This window comes from Lissotriton vulgaris, chromosome 1_1, assembly GCF_964263255.1.
Source record: "Lissotriton vulgaris chromosome 1_1, aLisVul1.2, whole genome shotgun sequence".
Classification (NCBI taxonomy): Eukaryota; Metazoa; Chordata; class Amphibia; order Caudata; family Salamandridae; genus Lissotriton; species Lissotriton vulgaris.
In genome coordinates, this window is record NC_141685.1 from 1,584,680,718 (window position 1) to 1,584,686,620 (window position 5,903).

Genomic DNA, 5,903 nt, shown 5'->3' on the forward strand with positions numbered 1-5,903 from the left:
CTATTGGCACAGGAGAGCTATTTCATGTTTCTAGATCCAGTCTGGAACCTCAGGGAGATTCAAGAGGGGAGGAACCCGCAAGTTGACATATCCATCAGAATAAAATAGTATTGGGGATGTTTAATGCACTATCAAAATATATCTGCCAGCAAATAAAATTCCATCTGTGAAGGGAATGGGAGCACACTACATCACCTCCTAACACAGTTCACCCCTTAGCAATACGGTAAATGCAGTACACTTTAAATCCTTACTTGAATGTTTGCTGAAGTGTTTCACCAAGGTTGGTGCAGGTTAGTGCTGTGAATCTCTAGATATGTGCTTCTGGGTATTATCCATCACAAGTAGAGATAAAAAACTAATTTCATCGGGAGATACAGAGAAAGCTGCCACAATCCTCTCAAGTTTCAGTACCTCTCTCTGGCACACAGGTGCATTTCCAAAAGCTCATCAGCTCAATGACTCCAGGAAGCCTTTTCAAATAAAGGGGGATGGAAGCAAACTACTTATCTTCCTAGCACAGTTCACGCCTTAGCATTATGGTAAATGCAGTCCACTTTAAATGCTTACTTGAATTTTTGCTGAAGTGTTTAACCAAAGTTGGTGCAGGTTAGTGCTGTGAATCTCTAGACACATGTTTCTGGATATTATCCGTCCTCAGTAGAGATAAAAACTAATTTCTTCAGGAGTTGCTGGGAAAGCGGACTCATTCCTCTAAGGTCTCAGTACCTCTCTCTGGTGTACAAGTGCAAATACAAAGGCTCGTCAGCTCATTGACTCATGGCAGCCTTTACAAATGAAGGGGGATTGGAGCATTCTGCTTCACCTGCCAGCACAGTCCACCCCTTAGCATTATGCTAAATGCAGTTCACTTTAAATGCTTGCTTGAATTTTTGCTGAACCGTTTCACAAACGTTGGTGCAGGTTAGTGCCCCAGATGATTTTTCTTTGCTCTGTAAAACTGCTGCTGCTCTACTTATGAAGGGCTCAATGCAGAAAGCTGTGTCTAGAGATAGACAGAAATGTCTGCACCAACTTTGGTGAAAAACTCCAGCTACTTGTGAAGTAAGCATGAACTGTGTACTGCATTTACCTGGATGCAAAGGGATGAACTGTGCTGGGATGTGATGCAGTGTGCTCCCAACCCCCATTCTATTTAAAAGGCTCCCTTGAGCCAGCAAGCTGACTAGCTTTGGAGATGCACCTGTGAGTGGTACTGTGAGCTGAGAGGAACTTGGTGGCATTTCCTAGCAACCCCAGATGATTTTTCTTTGCTTTCTAATAATGCTGCTCTCTACTGATGAAGGGATCAACACAGAAACACATATCTAGAGATATACAGCAAAGTCTGCACCAACTTTGGTGAAAAATGCCAGTTATTTTTTTATTAAGCATGAACTGTGTACTACATTTACCAGCATGCCAAGGGGTGAAATGAGCTGGAATGTAGCAGTGTGCTCCCAAGCCCCAGTCTGTTTAAAAGGCTCCCTTTAGCCAGAAAGCTGCTGCTGCTCTCTACTGATGAAGGGCTCAACCGAAAAACGCGTGTCTAGTGATATACATCTATGTCTGCACTAACTTTGGTGAAAAACCCCAGCTAATTTTGAAGTAAGCATGAACTGTCTACTGCATTTACCAGGATACAAAGGGGCGAACTGTGCTGGGATGTGAGGTCGTGTGCTCTCAACCCCCATTCAGTTTAAAAGGCTCCCTTGAGCCAGCAAGCTAACAAGCTTTGGAGACACACCTGTGCCCCTGTGAATGGTACTGTGACTTGAGAGGAACATGGCAGCATTTCAGCAAGCCCAGATGATTTTTCTTTGCTCTCTAATACTGCTGTTCTCTACTGATAAAGGGATCAACCCAGAAACACGTGACTAGAGATATACAGCAATGTCTGCACTAACTTTGGTGAAAAACTCCAGCTAATTTTGAAGTGAGCATGATCTGGGTACTGCATGTACCAAGATGCAAAGGGGCGAACTGTGCTGGGATGTGAGGCAGTGTGCTCCCAACCCGCATCCTATAAAATCCCATCTGTGTTAGGTAACAGTTGATAAATAAAATACAGACAAAATTGGAGTGCTCCTAATGATAAAGTATAGTGACTATTTATAAAGTTTAACTTTAAAAAAAGTAACAATATATATATGTTAAATATTAATGTAAAATTATTTATTTTAAATGTAGAATAAAATAAACAAATGCTGTAGCACAATTTAAAATATATATATATATATCTTTAGTGGCATTTTGAAAGGTATGCATATATTTAACATGTACAGATGGTCATATGGCATGCATATTGCACTTGGTTGTACATATTTTACTTCAGTTTTATACTATAGCACAAAAGCTTCATTTCCGTGAATGTCCAATCTTACAATAGACAATGCATATTTCACTTTGTACTTCAACTTATGTGCACTTTAGGGAGTTACTCGTGCCTATAGTTAAAGATACAATTACATTTTTTCATAGTACTATTAGTGTATAACAAACTATAATACACTTTTTGTGATATGTCTCCTGGTGTCTCCTCTGTTGCAGAGGCTATTCTCTCGCGTGCTTCTCAGTTGGGGTGGGGGTTATCTAAATCAGGATGTTGCGCCCATTGGTAAACTCAATTGTGTACGGGGGGGGGGTTGGAGGGGCTCTTGCGGGCAGTAGTGTATCTAGCCCAGGCACTCCTCTCTAGTTACTTAATGTTCATCTATGTTCTCTTTCTGGCTACTCTGGCCACGAGTTATTATTCCTCATATCCTCTTTTGTAGCTTCCCCGTCCTCCAAGTCAGCTGCATGTCTAATCTCCCAATCTCCCAGCATCTCTATCCATAGTTCTGCTAAAGGTCGTCTACAAATTCCCTGTGTATCTTCCTTTTGTAATGCCCTTAACTCTGCTATGGACCAACTGTCTACATTTTTCTCCTATGTCACTATCGAGGGAGTGGTGTGTGCCTTCCAATGTGGGGCTATCTGTCTCCTCACTAGGATCAACTCTACTATAAATCTGTTCCCTATTTTCCTAGCTTTTGGTCTAGGGAATAGGATTAGTTAGCAGACCTTGATTGTATTCGGGAGAGTGCGGGCTATTATTTACCCAATCGTAGTCAGAATCCTCTCAGCCTTACACATTCCCAAGTCATATGTACAAAACCTGCATCTCCTAGTTCACATCTGGGGCACGTCTGAGTTGCATCCCTATGCATTACGTTCAGTCTGTGGGGTGCCAAGTACACCATGTGTATATTGTTAAACTGGATCGTTTTGAAGTTGGAGTTCCTCTACACTTGCTTCAGGCTCATCATTACTTGATTCCGTTCTTTATCTGTTAGCTTTTCACTATGATCTTCTGCCACGTCCCCCGGTACGATCTTCTGCCACGTCCCCCGGTACAATCTAGTGTTTTTTTTAACTGATTCGAGTAGTGCCCTATATATCAATTTAATTAGGTGTCTAGCCGCCCCTAAGGTTATTAGCACTTGGAGTACTCTGTGTGTTTTTGGTTCCTTTGAACCTCTTCACCCCAGATCTTGGAACGTTTGTGTTAATGAGAGATTGGTCAGAAACTGCCCTATATTGAGACATAAGGTCATCTACGGGTATTAAAAGTCCTATTTGGAATCAATCACTTACTGTTGTGATCTCAGCCGCAGTTCATTCTGAAAGCTGGAGCCTCGAATATGGGGCTAATGGGATTCCGGTGAAGGGTATTTCGGGTGCATAAGGGTGGTCCCCGTTTGTGCTTCAGAGGCATCTCCTTCAGCAATAATACAGTAGTCTGGGGAGCATAATTATTTTTGAAAGTGCAATGCATGCCATCAGTGGTAACCTAAGGGAGTGCCAGGACTTTAGTGACCTAGTTATTGGGTTCAAGTTGCCTTCTCTTAGGTCTTCTAGTTCGTGTAATATTTGTATTCACAGGAACTTAAAGGAGCGAGGGGGCCATGTCAATCCCACAGGGAGGTCTGCCAGGTGTGTATGGTCATTTCTTAATGGGAAGGCATAGGTCTTGGCCTTATTAAGTGTGAGCGCTGCTCGTGCTGCAGGCTCATCCAGCATATTCAGGGCCCATTCTGCTCCCCTGCCTCCATCTTTTAGATATAGTAACAAGTCATTGGCGTAGAGAGAAATTACATGCAATCTGCTTCCCACTTGTATGCACAGGAGGTGTCTTTGTTGCCGAAAGGCTATAGCAAGTGGCTCTATTGCAATTGTAAAAAGCAGCAGGGACAATGGCACCATTATCTAGTGTGTGTGTATGTGTGTATATATATATATATATATATATTATATGGTTCCGAGATCACCCCATTGGTTCTAACCCATGCCGTCAGGTACGTGTATAATATTTTGACACACTTAATCCCTCCCTTCCTAGTCCCATTTGTTTCATCGTGACATCTAGGAAGACCCATCCCACTGAATCAAATGCCTTCTCCAGCTCTACAGATAGGATAAATTTATTTAAGAAAAAGGTAATAAACCAATCAACGCACTGTAAATTAATCACAATGAGTAAACCAATACAATTGATAAATAACAGTGCCCCAATAGGAAAGGGAGTGAAATAGCGTGATGCTGTAAAAGGAGGAAGAAGGTGAAAGGGTAGTAGTCGTGACAAATCAAAATTATCCAATTTCATTCGAAATACAAACACTCTTCAACGGCTTCAGATCCCTGAGCCAAAGTGAGGGATCATCACATATCCCATTTTTCTTAAGATTGTCTATATTGACACTGGTATAGAAATATATCCAAATTAGTGCAGGCGGTGTCAACTGAGGAAAGTAGAAAGTAGCCGTCGACGTTTAGCCCCCACGCTACAATTGTAGGCGTACTTGTTGCCTTACATCGGGGTCTTCATCAGGACAGGGTATATACAGGGTGCACTACAATTTCTGCAGCAAGGAACACCGAAAGTATGTACTATTCTTTACGTTTTCGGTCAGAAAAATATAGGACAACCTGCGGCAGGAAATGGGATCGTGTCAAGGCTGATCGCTCCCAAACGCCGTATCTAATACTTGCGTGAAATTCTCCTTAGTTCCGACCCAGCCTCTTAGTGTCTACAGTCGCCAAAGTAGTGGTTATCCCGTCATGGTAACTGAGGGCTGTGCGTCATATACGATCGCACCCAAACGCCGTATCTAGTACTGGCGTCAGTTCTCCCAAAGCGTGAGAGCAGCCTCTTCGTGTCTGTGTCTGGCAGGGATCTGAAGCTGTTGAAGAGTGTTTGTATTTGGAATGAAATTGGATAATTTGTATTTGTCATGACTACTACCCTTTCACCTTCTTCCTCCTTTCACAGCATCACGCTATTTCACTCCCTTTCCTATTGGGGCACTGTTATTTATCAATTGTATTGGTTTACTCATTGTGATTAATTTACAGTGCGTTGATTGGTTTATTACCTTTTTCTTAAATAAATTTAAATAATGGTACATCAGTTCACAGGGACCCCTCTTTTGTACATCATATAGCACCCAGGTCCCATGTGGAATCCTTTGGGTAACAAAACCCCCTCCCTTATACTACGGATAGGATAAGCGAGTCCGGGTATTGGTTCTGTTTGGGATGATGCATAACATGAAACAGCCTCCTGATGTAGATATGGTCGGCCCAAGCCTCTTTGTATATCTCTTCTAACTTTGGTGTTAATGTCTGAGCATAGACGGAGTAGAATTCTACTGGCAGACCATCTGCTCCAGGTGTCTTCCCTCTGGCTATCTCCTTGCTCTGCAGGGATTTCCAACGTAGTCACCAGACCGCCTAGTCTCTCCTGCCGGTCAGGTGCTAGGGTTTCTAGGGGCAGCGGCGTTAGGTATTCCATTAGGGTCTCCCACCTCTGCCGTCATGGATCACTGTACAGTTCTGCATAGTAAGCTCTAAATGCTTCATTT